The sequence below is a fragment of the Triticum aestivum genome, chromosome 4A (assembly GCF_018294505.1).
Source record: "Triticum aestivum cultivar Chinese Spring chromosome 4A, IWGSC CS RefSeq v2.1, whole genome shotgun sequence".
NCBI classification, from domain to species: domain Eukaryota; kingdom Viridiplantae; phylum Streptophyta; class Magnoliopsida; order Poales; family Poaceae; genus Triticum; species Triticum aestivum.
Genome location: NC_057803.1, coordinates 113,493,330 through 113,506,690, shown reverse-complemented (window position 1 = coordinate 113,506,690; position 13,361 = coordinate 113,493,330).

Sequence of the window (13,361 nt, the reverse complement as noted above, 5' to 3'; positions counted from 1 at the left end):
GGGAGTGGATGTGTGAATGGGGGAGGCATTGGGATGGTGGGCCTTAAACGCGTGGGCAACGGCCCACTGCGCAGAGCGAGACTGATGTCGCTTTCTTCTTGCAATCAAAAGCCTCCCACTTTGTCTCAAAAAAAAAAAATCAAAAGCCTCCCACCCCTCGAAAAAAAAGCCTCCCTTTTTTTGGTCGAAGTTGTTGCTCTTTGAGGTGATTGGCGTTAGTCGAGACGCGCCTTTGATGCTCTGCTCAGGGCAGGCTTTTTTGTGTTGTGTATGTAATGTGTGCGGAGACTTTTCTTCGGATTAGCTCGGTGTGGTGCCTGTTCTATAATTGTTGTTCGCAACAAGTTATAGTTTTTTATAATTGTCTTTTGTTTTCTATGAGAATACGCTACATCTTTAACGTACTTTCGAAAAAAAGCCTTCCTTTTTCCTCAAAAACAAAAAATCAAAGCCTCCCAAAGAAAGCCAAAATCACTGATCAAGGTGTACTCCTTCGGTAATTGCCTTTGGCTCCTAGGTGCATATGCACTCATTGTTGAAATACATATTTTGAAAAGTTAAAAAATTCGGAACAAAAATCCCGCATGTATATCCAGACATTTTATGTGCGTGCACAAGGTTTCGGTGAAAAACGTCATTTTTTGTGGCTTGTAAAAAAGATAATTTCTGATTATCGAAATACATGTTTTGAAAAGTTGAAAAATTCGGAACAAAAATCCCGCGTGTATATCCAGACATTTTATGTGCGTGCACAAGGTTTTGGTGAAAAACGGCGTTTTTTATGGCTTGTAAAAAAGATAATTTCTGATGCTTCATTCTAACTATTCATAAGACATTTCTTTATCTTTTTTACACAAGCCATAAAAAACGCCGTTTTTCACCAAAACCTTGTGCACGCACATAAAATGTCCAGATATACACGCGGGATTTTTGTTCCGAATTTTTCAACTTTTCAAAACATGTATTTCGATAATGGGTGCATATGCACCTAGAAGCCAAAACACCGTTTCTCGTACTCCTTGCAATTTTGCAAAGGTTGCCCTATCTTCTTTAACGGTGACAAGTGACGGACCCATGCACATTACTCGTCGTAACTAGAGAGTTTTAATGAATTTTAGGTTGATTTTTTGTCCTTTTTTCTTAGATTGTTTTTCATAAAATGATTTATCTCTTGAACTATGCATCCAAATCGCGTCAAGATCTTCGAAACTATATCCCATTGACAAACTTTTTTCAGAAAAAAAAATCTGCTTCCAGCTAGTAATAATTTGTTTGCCTCAAAGAAAAGCTAGTAATAATTTGTGCTTTTTCGATAAAAGCACAATTGTTCTCTCCCGGTGAAGCCATAGGAATTGAAGCACTACTGTGCTTTTCGCGCAGAAGCACATATGTGCTCCACGCTCACAAAAAACAAAGAAAAAAATTGAGAAATAAAAAAACAATTTTTTGTAGGGAAAAACATTGAAACACGAAAAATCCAAGAGAAAATAAATAAATAAAAGAAAAACATTAAAGGTAAAAAACCTGGAGGACTCCTTGACGCTCATTCCTTCTCGTCTCGGCCGTTGCTTATCCCGTCGCTCGCGACGCTTGCCATGTGCGGGTTGGCCGGCGCTGCCACTTGTAGGCTGCCCTCCGCGGAGGGTACCCCTCAACTAGTCGCTCCTAAAAAGCATCTCTGTTAGAGATAGAGAGATCAAAGCCTCTCTGCTCTCTTGCGGAAGATTTTCGCATCAGTTTAGTAAGATTACATCTTAAAAAGACATCTCTATGTATGAATTATATTTTTGAGTCGAAATAATGATATACCAAAGTTCAATCTTGACAAGAAAATAATGCTTACCAAAGTTCATATATTCCTGCAAAACTAAGTCCATATGAATTAGTTTCTTCCGTCCCATTTATGTATGATTTTCAACATTCATGCAAAAAAATGTATGATTCTCAACAAGAAGTTAGGTTATAGGTCACAAATATATGACATTTTGGATATTTCAATATGGAATGCGTACGACTGAAATGGATGAACAGACACACTAAAATGTGTCTATATACATTTGACCAAAAAACGTAAGAACATCTTGTATTTGTGAATGGAGAGGGAAAAAAATAGGTTTCATAAATGCATCTTCTTTCTTCTGAATTTTAAGTTACACACACACACACACACACACACACACACACACACACACACACACACACACACACACACACACACACACGATTAAAGAAGAGGCATTTCAATCCTATGTTTATCCAAAATTAAACTGAATAACATATTGTACCTCTCTAGAGAGATAGTTCAGGCATTTCCAACTAGACTCATTACTGTCCGATAGAGTGGTCGTTGTTAGCATGCATCCATGCACCATTTTGACTGCTACAGTCATCGTAGTAAAGCAACGGTAACCAATTCTAAGATATACTGTGTCCTGCTTCTGTTTGAAGTTAACAATCTATTGACTTTCTGGAGTATGTTTCAAAAATACTGTTGACTTCGCACAGACACCGGATGGTCGATTGATTGGTTCTGAATAAGGTTGTTATCTATATGATGGAATGAAAGCTACACTCTGGAGTTGATGCGATGCTAGTTTTGCATTATACTGTAATTTTCAGGTAGCTACCCAAGTCAGCTGAGCAGAGTGGCCATACTATAATCAAGGAATATAGCTGATTTGGCAAGCATGAGTTGTTTACACATCTATATTAGTTGACTTCAGTGAGGCTTGGTCCTAATGTTCTAGAAGATCAATAGGCACAGGTACAACTCATTCTTCACCATAAAATAAGTTACTCAAAAGTCAAAATGCAAGAATATTCTGCCAACTGATTTCGATCCCTTTAGATTGGCCCTCTAATTTGAATATAAATTGTAGGTCAGATGGCTTTTGAAACTCTGCATATGAACATATTTATTTACATATTGCAACTATATTATTTTTTTAACCTAGGAGCAGTGCAAACCGCTGTGGTGATGGTAATGGCTTTGTGGGTCGCAACATGGATCGACTACGGTGGTCAACATCCCCTTGCCCTACCAGCGTGGCGGGAAAGCCGGTTGCAGCAGCGAGAGAATCCATCACGTGGTGGTTGTGGAGTCGCTGTCGTGGTATTCTCACGGGGGGCTTGCGAGTCGACAGATGCCACAAGGGCTTAGTGTGAGGGTAAGACTGCTGCTGATAGGACCGGAAGCGGGTATGCGAGTAGCACGCGCTAGTTACCCAGGTTCGGTGCTCTCCGGAGAGATAACACCCCTACTCTTGCATGTCTGAGTATATCTGGTATATCTATCTGGTACAGAGTTGCTCCTGGAACTGTATCTGAGCTCAGTGCCATAGGCATCTGGCTTTGCATATGTCTTATATGGGTGTATGAGCTAGCTAGCAAGTGGGCATGAGAGTGCTCCACCGTGCGTGGCATGTATGCATGCGTGAGGGAATTCATCCTCCCTGGATGGATGGATATGAGCCCATATATATAGTGTGGAGCTAGCTTGATATGTAAGCTATGTGGGTAGCTTAGGAAGTAAGCTAGGTAGTGGCATGGGAACAAGGGGGCATGATGGGGTGTCATGCTTGTCCCCTGGGTCACTTCATAAATAGTGTCAAGGGACAAGTGACACTATACATGATGACATGAGGTACAGCCGTCTCGTCCGCGGTATGGCCGCCACGTCGGGGTCTTGTCGGTGTCGGGTCGGGTTGCAGTCGACAGCCCGCTGTTTGGCGTAGTCGGCAGCCGGCTGGTTGGCGCAGTCGGCAGCCGGCTGGTCAGAGCAGTCGGACGGGGAGCCGGCAGGAGCGGCCGGGCAGTCGGACTGAGGGGCTTTGCTAGCCCCGATGTCTTGAAATATCGTCTTGCCGTCCTCGGGGTACCCGTAGTCGATTACTCCGACAGTAGCCCCCAAGCCTCCGGGCAACTTGGCAAAGTTGGGCGGAGGTTTTTTGGCGAGTGTTCATGGAAATGATCATGAAAAAAGACAAAGTTAGTCCATGCGGATATATCAAATGTTTGCTTTTAGCATTGCAAGTTTTATGCGGAGGGTGCCGACTCGGTTTCGTCCGAGCCCCCTTAATCTTTTTCGTGTTCCCTCCGCTTTTTGGCTTGTGCTCTTGCTTGCTGGACAGCCGCTCTGCGATCTGTGGCTAAGAGTGGGCCGCGAAGTGAAGTGTACAGTACTCAGAGTCTAGGAGCAGATTCAACCGAGTAGATACTTGTAAAGGAAAACGGCCGGGTCGCCCGAACCATTTTTCTTCCCGGACGTTTTTCACGTGGGTGGCCTCCAGCGTTCACTCTTGCTAGCCGGACAGCCGCTCTGCGGTCTGTGACTAAGAGTGAGCCTTTGGTACCGCGCACGGGACTAAGCCGTCTGCGGGAACTAACGTCTTAGGCCAAGCGGCCAGCCCTCGAGCCAATTCTGGTTGGCGCCGGTGTGAACAGTGATGCAACTGTAAAAAAATGCGGAGATAGCACCAGAGCATCGCTCGGGGTTATCCGTGCTTGCGTGATGCAAAAATATGCGGGCGAGGAGCTCACATTGATTTTTGTGTAGTCGCGGTCGTCGAAAACAACCGGCACGACTCGGCGCTCGCGGAGCGCGTCGGCGCACCCGCTGGGTGTAGCCTTCGAGCCCCCGGGTGCTCGAAGGGGGGTTCCGGCCGGCCAGGCTCGACCGGCCAGGCGGCGAGGCGTCTTGCAACGTCATTTTTCTTCTTTTCTGCCGGCTGGGGGAGCCAGACAGAACTCTTCTCTTGTCTGCAATCTTCGTGGGGGCGCGCCAGCGCACCCGCTGGGTGTAGCCCCCGAGATTCGGGCCGACTGCTGAGCAGTCGGGCCGGATCTCCCGGCAACTACTTTGTCTTCTTCTCACGGGGCGCGTCAGCGCACCCGCTGGGTGTAGCCCCCGAGATTCGGGCCGACTGTTGAGTAGTCGGGCCGGATCTCCCGATGAGTACTTTGTCTTCTTCCTCGCGGGGGCGCGTCAGCGCACCCGCTGGATGTATCGCCCGAGATTCGGGCGCTCGAGGAGGTCCCGGCCGGTCGGGCTTGACCGGCAGGGGGCGAGCGGGACGCGGCCAAGCCGGCGCTCTTGCCGGCCAGACGTTGAAGCTGGTAGGCAGGCCGGGTCGCGTCTAGCCGTCCGAGTGGCGAAACAGGCGGGCGGATAGACGAACGTTTTTCCTTCGGATACACTTTTTTCCTAAGTCGACTTGAGCAGTCGGCCACATTTCTTTTTCTCTTAATGGGTTGGGCAGTTGGCCCTTCTTCTGCACGAGCAGCCGGCTGCATGCCTCTCTATCTTCTTCTCTCTCTTTTTTTTCCAGTCCGCCGGCTAGGCGCCCGGCGTGACTTTTCTCTCTTCAGCCGGCTAGCGGCTTTGACTTTTCTTTTATCTTCTTCACATTGGCTCAACAGTCGGCAGGAGCGGGCAGGGAGCCGGCAGTCGGCCAGGCCGGCCGGGTGGTCGGTGAAGCCGGGTGGTGGGCGGAGTCGGCCGTCCGGGTGGCGGGAGCCGGCCGCGCAGGCGCGGACGGGGAGTCGGTAGCCGGGTGGCGGGACTTAGGCGTCCCGGCGCACGGAGGGGCGGAGGCGAGGCGTCCGCGACCCGGCGGCCGGGTGCCGGCGAAGTCGGCCGGGGGGTCGAGCAGAGAACCAACGTTGGCGGGGCTGGGCGAGGCGAGCCTGAGCAGCCGGCTAGCGGGCGCGCGGCGACCCGGGAGCCGGGCGCGGCTGAGCGGAAGGGCCACGCGAGCCGGAGCGACGCATGGGCAGACGCCGGCGACCCGACGTCCGGGTGCTGCGGGAGTCGGCGAGGCGGAGTCGACGCCGCACGCGAAGGCCGGCTGGCGGGGCGAAGCCGGCGCTGGGCGACCCGGCGGCGTGGCTGGGCGCCGGAGGCTCAGGCGGAGCAGGAGCCCATCGGGGCGGAAGGAGGCCGAGAGGCGCGTGGACGCGGATGGAGCCGGGGCCAGCTAGTGGCACGTGTGACGGGAGCCGAGCGAACGGGCGCGTCCCGGCCAGGGCGGAGGTGACCTGGTAGGGACGGAGCCGGCGGACGATGCAGGAAGCCGGCGCGGGCGTAGCCGGCCGGACGGGCATGGTGACCCGACAGTCAGGCGTGGGCGAAGCGGGCGGAGCCTGTGACCGAGTCGGCGCGGACGCTGGAGGCTTGCGGCAAGTCGGGGCGCATGCGGATGCGGCGAGTCGGACGCGGGAGCCGCCGGGCGGGGCGAGGTGGAGACGCTTCGGCCAGGCGGAGGAGAGGAGTCGGCCGATGCGGGATGTAGGCGGAGTCGGTCGTAGGGCAGGCCTAGCAACGCGCTGAGCCGGCCGGAGCTGTGAGAGCCGGGCCGGGTGTTGGGGAACGTTACAGAAAATTAAAAATTTTCATACGGTTTCACCAAGATCCATCTATGAGTTCATCTAAGCAACGAGTCAAGGGGAAGAGTTTGCATCTACATACCACTTGTAGATCGAGTGCGGAAGCGTTCAAGGGGATGGTGATGATGGAGTCGTACTCGTCGTGATTCAGATCACCGATGACCAAGTGCTGAACGGACAGCACCTCCGCGTTCAACACACGTACGGGACGGTCGACGTCTCCTCCGTCTTGATCCAGCAAAGAGGAATAAGAGGTTGAGGAAGGCAGCTCCAAGGGCAGCATGACGGCGTGGTGCAGTTGGTGCAGCAGTATTCCGACAGAGCTTCGCCGAGCACGTACGGAGGAGGAGAGGTGTTGGGGAGGGGAGGGGCTGCGCCTTGAGTTGTTGTGTTGCAGCCCTCCCCTCACCCCTCTATATATAGGAGGAGAGGGGCAAGGGGGCCGGCCCTCTAGAGGAAACCCTAGAGGGGGGCGGCGGCCAAAGGGTGGGGGGCTTGCCCCCCAAGCAAGGGGGGTGCGCCCCCTTTAGGGTTCCCCCCCCAACCCTAGGCGCATGGGCCCAAGGGGGGGGCGCCAAGCCCACTAGGGGCTGGCTGCTGTCCCTACGCAGCCCAAGTGGCCCCCCGGGAGGGGTGGTCCCTCCTGGTGGACCCCCGGAACCTTTCCGGTGGTCCCGGTACAATACCGGTATGACCCCGAAACTTTCCGGTGCCCGTTTAACAACTTCCCATATATAAAACTTCACCTCCGGACCATTCCGGGACTCCTCGTGACGTCCGGGATCTCATCCGGGACTCCGAACAACATTCGGTAATCACATACTTGTCTTCCTGATAACCCTAGCGTCACCGAACCTTAAGTGTGTAGATCCTATGGGTTCGGGAGACATGCAGACATGACCGAGACTCTCCGGTCAATAACCAACAGCGGGATCTGGATACCCATGTTGGCTCCCACATGCTCCTCGATGATGTCATCGGATGAACCACGATGTCGAGGATTCGATCAAACCCCGTATACAATTCCCTTTGTCAATCGGTACGTTACTTGCCCGAGACCCGATCGTCGGTATCCCAATACCTTGTTCAGTCTCGTTACCGGCTAGTCACTTTACTCGTACCGTAATGCATGATCCCGTGACTAGACACTTGGTCACCTTGAGCTCATTATGATGATGCATTACTGAGTGGGCCCAGAGATACCTCTCCGTCATACGGAGTGACAAATCCCAGTCTCGATCCGTGTCAACCCAACAGACACTTTCGGAGATACCTGTAGTGCACCTTTATAATCACCCAGTTACGTTGTGACATTTGGTACACCCAAAGCACTCCTACGGTATCTGGGAGTTACACGATCTCATGGTCGAAGGAAGAGATACTTGACATTGGAAAAGCTCTAGCAAACGAACTAACCGACCTTTGTGCTATGCTTAGGATTGGGTCTTGTCCATCACATCATTCTCCTAATGATGTGATCCCGTTATCAACGACATCCAATGTCCATAGCCAGGAAACCATGACTATCTGTTGATCACAACGAGCTAGTCAACTAGAGGCTCACTAGGGACATATTGTGGTCTATGTATTCACACGTGTATTACGATTTCCGGATAATACAGTTATAGCATGAATAAAAGACTATTATCATGAACAAAGAAATATAATAATAATACTTTTATTATTGCCTCTAGGGCATATTTCCAACAGTCTCCCACTTGCACTAGAGTCAATAATCTAGTTACATTGTGATGAATTGAACACCCATAGAGTTCTGGTGTTGATCATGTTTCGCTCGCGAGAGAGGTTTAGTCAACGGATCTGCGACATTCAGATCCGTATGTACTTTGCAAATTTCTATGTCTCCATCTTGAACATTTTCACGGATGGAGTTGAAACGACGCTTGATGTGCCTGGTCTTCTTGTGAAATCTGGGCTCCTTCGCAAGGGCAATAGCTCCAGTATTGTCACAGAAAAGTTTGATCGGCCCCGACGCATTGGGTATGACTCCTAGGTCGGTGATGAACTCCTTCACCCAAATAGCTTCATGCGCTGCCTCCGAGGCTGCCATGTACTCCGCTTCACATGTAGATCCCGCCACGACGCTCTGCTTGCAGCTGCACCAGCTTACTGCTCCACCATTCAACATATACACGTATCCGGTTTGTGACTTAGAGTCATCCAGATCTGTGTCGAAGCTAGCGTCGACGTAACCCTTTACGACGAGCTCTTCGTCACCTCCATAAACGAGAAACATGTCCTTTGTACTTTTCAGGTACTTCAGGATATTCTTGACCGCTGTCCAGTGTTCCTTGCCGGGATTACTTTGGTACCTTCCTACCAAACTTACGGCAAGGTTTACATCAGGTCTGGTACACAGCATGGCATACATAATAGATCCTATGGCTGAAGCATAGGGGATGACGCTCATCTCTTCTTTATCTTTTGCCGTGGTCGGGCATTGAGCCGAGCTCAATCTCACACCTTGCAATACAGGCAAGAACCCCTTCTTAGACTGATCCATTTTGAACTTCTTCAAAATCTTATCAAGGTATGTGCTTTGTGAAAGACCTATGAGGCGTCTCGATCTATTTCTATAGATCTTGATGCCTAATATATAAGCAGCTTCTCCAAGGTCCTTCATTGAAAAACACTTATTCAAGTAGGCCTTAATGCTGTCCAGAAATTCTATATTATTTCCCATCAAGAGTATGTCATCTACATATAATATGAGAAATGCTACAGAGCTCCCACTCACTTTCTTGTAAACGCAGGCTTCTCCATAAGTCTGCATAAACCCAAACGCTTTGATCATCTCATCAAAGCGAATATTCCAACTCCGAGATGCTTGCACCAGCCCATAAATGGATCGCTGGAGCTTGCATACTTTGTTAGCGTTCTTAGGATCGACAAAACCTTCCGGTTGTATCATATACAGCTCTTCCTTAAGATGCCCGTTAAGGAATGCCGTTTTAACGTCCATCTGCCATATCTCATAATCATAGTATGCGGCAATTGCTAACATGATTCGGACGGACTTAAGCTTCGCTACGGGAGAGAAAGTCTCATCGTAGTCAATCCCTTGAACTTGTCGATAACCCTTAGCGACAAGTCGAGCTTTATAGATGGTGACATTTCCATCCGCGTCCGTCTTCTTCTTAAAGATCCATTTGTTTTCTATCGCTCGCCGATCATCGGGCAAGTCAGTCAAAGTCCATACTTTGTTTTCATACATGGATTCTATCTCGGATTTCATGGCTTCTAGCCATTTGTTGGAATCTGGGCCCGCCATCGCTTCTTCATAGTTCGAAGGTTCACCGTTGTCTAACAACATGATATCTAGGACAGGGTTGCCGTACCACTCTGGTGCGGAACGTGTCCTTGTGGACCTACGAAGTTCAGTAGCAACTTGATCCGAAGTACCTTGATCATCATCATTATTTTCCTCTTCAGTTGGTGTAGGCATCACAGGAATATCTTCCTGAGCTGCACTACTGTCCCGCTCAAGAGGTAGTACTTCATCGAGTTCTACTTTCCTCCCACTTACTTCTTTCGAGAGAAACTCTTTTTCCAGAAAGCATCCGTTCTTGGCAACGAAGATCTTGCCCTCGGATCTTAAGTAGAAGGTATACCCTACAGTTTCCTTAGGGTATCCTATGAAGACGCATTTTTCCGACTTGGGTTCGAGCTTCTCAGGTTGAAGTTTCTTGACATAAGCATCGCATCCCCAAACTTTCAGAAACGACAGCTTAGGTTTCTTCCCAAACCATAATTCATACGGTGTCGTCTCAACGGATTTTGACGGTGCCCTATTTAAAGTGAATGTAGCTGTCTCTAGAGCGTATCCCCAAAATGATAGCGGTAAATCGGTAAGAGACATCATAGACCGCACCATATCCAATAGAGTGCGATTACGACGTTCGGACACACCGTTACGCTGAGGTGTTCCAGGCGGCGTGAGTTGTGAAACGATTCCACATTTCCTTAAGTGTGTACCAAATTCGTGACTTAAGTATTCTCCTCCACGATCTGATCGTAGGAATTTTATCTTTCGGTCACGTTGATTCTCTACCTCATTCTGAAATTCCTTGAACTTTTCAAAGGTCTCAGACTTGTGTTTCATTAAGTAGACATACCCATATCTACTTAAGTCATCAGTGAGAGTGAGAACATAACGATATCCTCCGCGAGCCTCAACGCTCATTGGACCGCACACATCGGTATGTATGATTTCCAACAAGTTGGTTGCTCGCTCCATTGTTCCGGAGAACGGAGTCTTGGTCATCTTGCCCATGAGGCATGGTTCGCATGTGTCAAATGATTCATAATCAAGAGACTCTAAAAGTCCATCAGCATGGAGCTTCTTCATGCGCTTGACACCAATGTGACCAAGGCGGCAGTGCCACAAGTATGTGGGACTATCGTTATCAACTTTACATCTTTTGGTATTCACGCTATGAATATGTGTAACACTACGTTCGAGATTCATTAAGAATAAACCATTGACCATCGGAGCATGACCATAAAACATATCTCTCATATAAATCGAACAACCATTATTCTCAGACTTAAATGAGTAGCCATCTCGTATTAAACGAGATCCAGATACAATGTTCATGCTCAAACTTGGCACCAAATAACAATTATTAAGGTTCAAAACTAATCTCGTAGGTAAATGTAGAGGTAGCGTGCCGACGGCGATCACATCGACTCTGGAACCATTCCCGACGCGCATCGTCACCTCGTCCTTCGCCAGTCTCCACTTATTCCGTAGCTCCTGCTGTGAGTTACAAATATGAGCAACGGCACCGGTATCAAATACCCAGGAGTTACTACGAGTACTGGTAAGGTACACATCAATTACATGTATATCGAATATACCTTTTGTGTTGCCGGCCTTCTTATCCGCTAAGTATTTGGGGCAGTTCCGCTTCCAGTGACCCTTCCCCTTGCAATAAAAGCACTCAGTCTCAGGCTTGGGTCCATTCTTTGACTTCTTCCCGGCAACTGGCTTACCGGGCGCGGCAACCTCTTTGCCGTCCTTCTTGAAGTTCTTCTTACCCTTGCCTTTTTTGAACTTAGTGGTCTTATTAACCATCAACACTTGATGTTCTTTCTTGATTTCAACCTCTGCTGACCTCAGCATAGAAAATACTTCAGGAATGGTCTTTACCATCCCCTGCATATTGTAGTTCATCACAAAGCTCTTGTAGCTTGGTGGGAGCGACTGAAGGATTCTGTCAATGACTGCCTCATCAGGGAGGTTAATATTCAGCTGGGTCATACGGTTGTGCAACCCAGACATCTTGAGTATGTGCTCACTGACAGAACTATTTTCCTCCATCTTACAACTATAGAACTTGTCGGAGATGTCATATCTCTCGACCCGGGCGTGAGCTTGGAAAACTAGTTTCAGCTCTTCGAACATCTCATATGCTCCGTGATGCTCAAAACGCTTTTGGAGCCCCGGTTCTAAGCTGTAAAGCATGCCGCACTGAACGAGGGAGTAATCATCAGCACGAGACTGCCAAGCATTCATAATGTCTTGGTTCTCTGGGACGGGAGCGTCACCTAGCGGTCCTTCTAGGACATATTGTTTCCTGGCAGCTATGAGGATGATCCTCAGGTTCCGGACCCAGTCCGTATAGTTGCTGCCATCATCTTTCAGCTTGGTTTTCTCTAGGAACGCGTTGAAGTTCATGTTGACATGAGCGTTGGCCATTTGATCTACAAGACATATTTGCAAAGGCTTTAGACTAAGTTCATGATAATTAAGTTCTAATCAAATTATGAACTCCCACTCAGATTAGACATCCCTCTAGTCATCTAAGTGTTACACGATCCGAGTCGACTAGCCCGTGTCCGATCATCACGTGAGACGGACTAGTCATCGTCGGTGAACATCTTCATGTTGATCGTATCTTCCATACGACTCGTGTTCGACCTTTCGGTCTCCGTGTTCCGAGGCCATGTCTGCACATGCTAGGCTCGTCAAGTTAACCCTAAGTGTTTTCGCTGTGTAAAACTGTCTTACACCCGTTGTATGTGAACGTAAGAATCCATCACACCCGATCATCACGTGGTGCTTAGAAGCGACGAACTGTAGCAACGGTGCACAGTTAGGGGAGAACACTTCTTGAAATTTTTGTAAGGGATCATCTTATTTACTACCGTCGTCCTAAGTAAACAAGATGCATAAACATAATAAACATCACATGCAATTATATAAGTAGTGACATGATATGGCCAATATCATATAGCTCCTTTGATCTCCATCTTCGGGGCTCCATGATCATCTTGTCACCGGCATGACACCATGATCTCCATCATCATGATCTCCATCATCGTGTCTTCATGAAGTTGTCACGCCAACGACTACTTCTACTTCTATGACTAACGCGTTTAGCAATAAAGTAAAGTAAGTTACATGGCGTTCTTCAATGACACGCAGGTCATACAAAAAATAAAGACAACTCCTATGGCTCCTGCCGGTTGTCATACTCATCGACATGCAAGTCGTGAATCCTATTACAAAGAACATGATCTCATACATCACAATTCATCATTCATCACAACTTCTGGCCATATCACATCACATGATCAATCGCTGCAAAAACAAGTTAGACGTCCTCTAATTGTTGTTGCATCTTTTACGTGGCTGCAATTGGGTTCTAGCAAGAACGTTTTCTTACCTACGAATAACCACAACGTGATTTTGTCAACTTCTATTTACCCTTCATAAGGACCCTTTTCATCGAATCCGCTCCAACTAAAGTGGGAGAGACAGACACCCGCCAGCCACCTTATGCAACTAGTGCATGTCAATCGGTGGAACCGGTCTCACGTAAGCGTACGTGTAAGGTTGGTCCGGGCCGCTTCATCCCACAATGCCGTTGAAGCAAGAAAAGACTAGTAGTGGCAAGTAAGTTGACAAGATCCACGCCCACAACAAAATTGTGTTCTACTCGTGCAAAGAG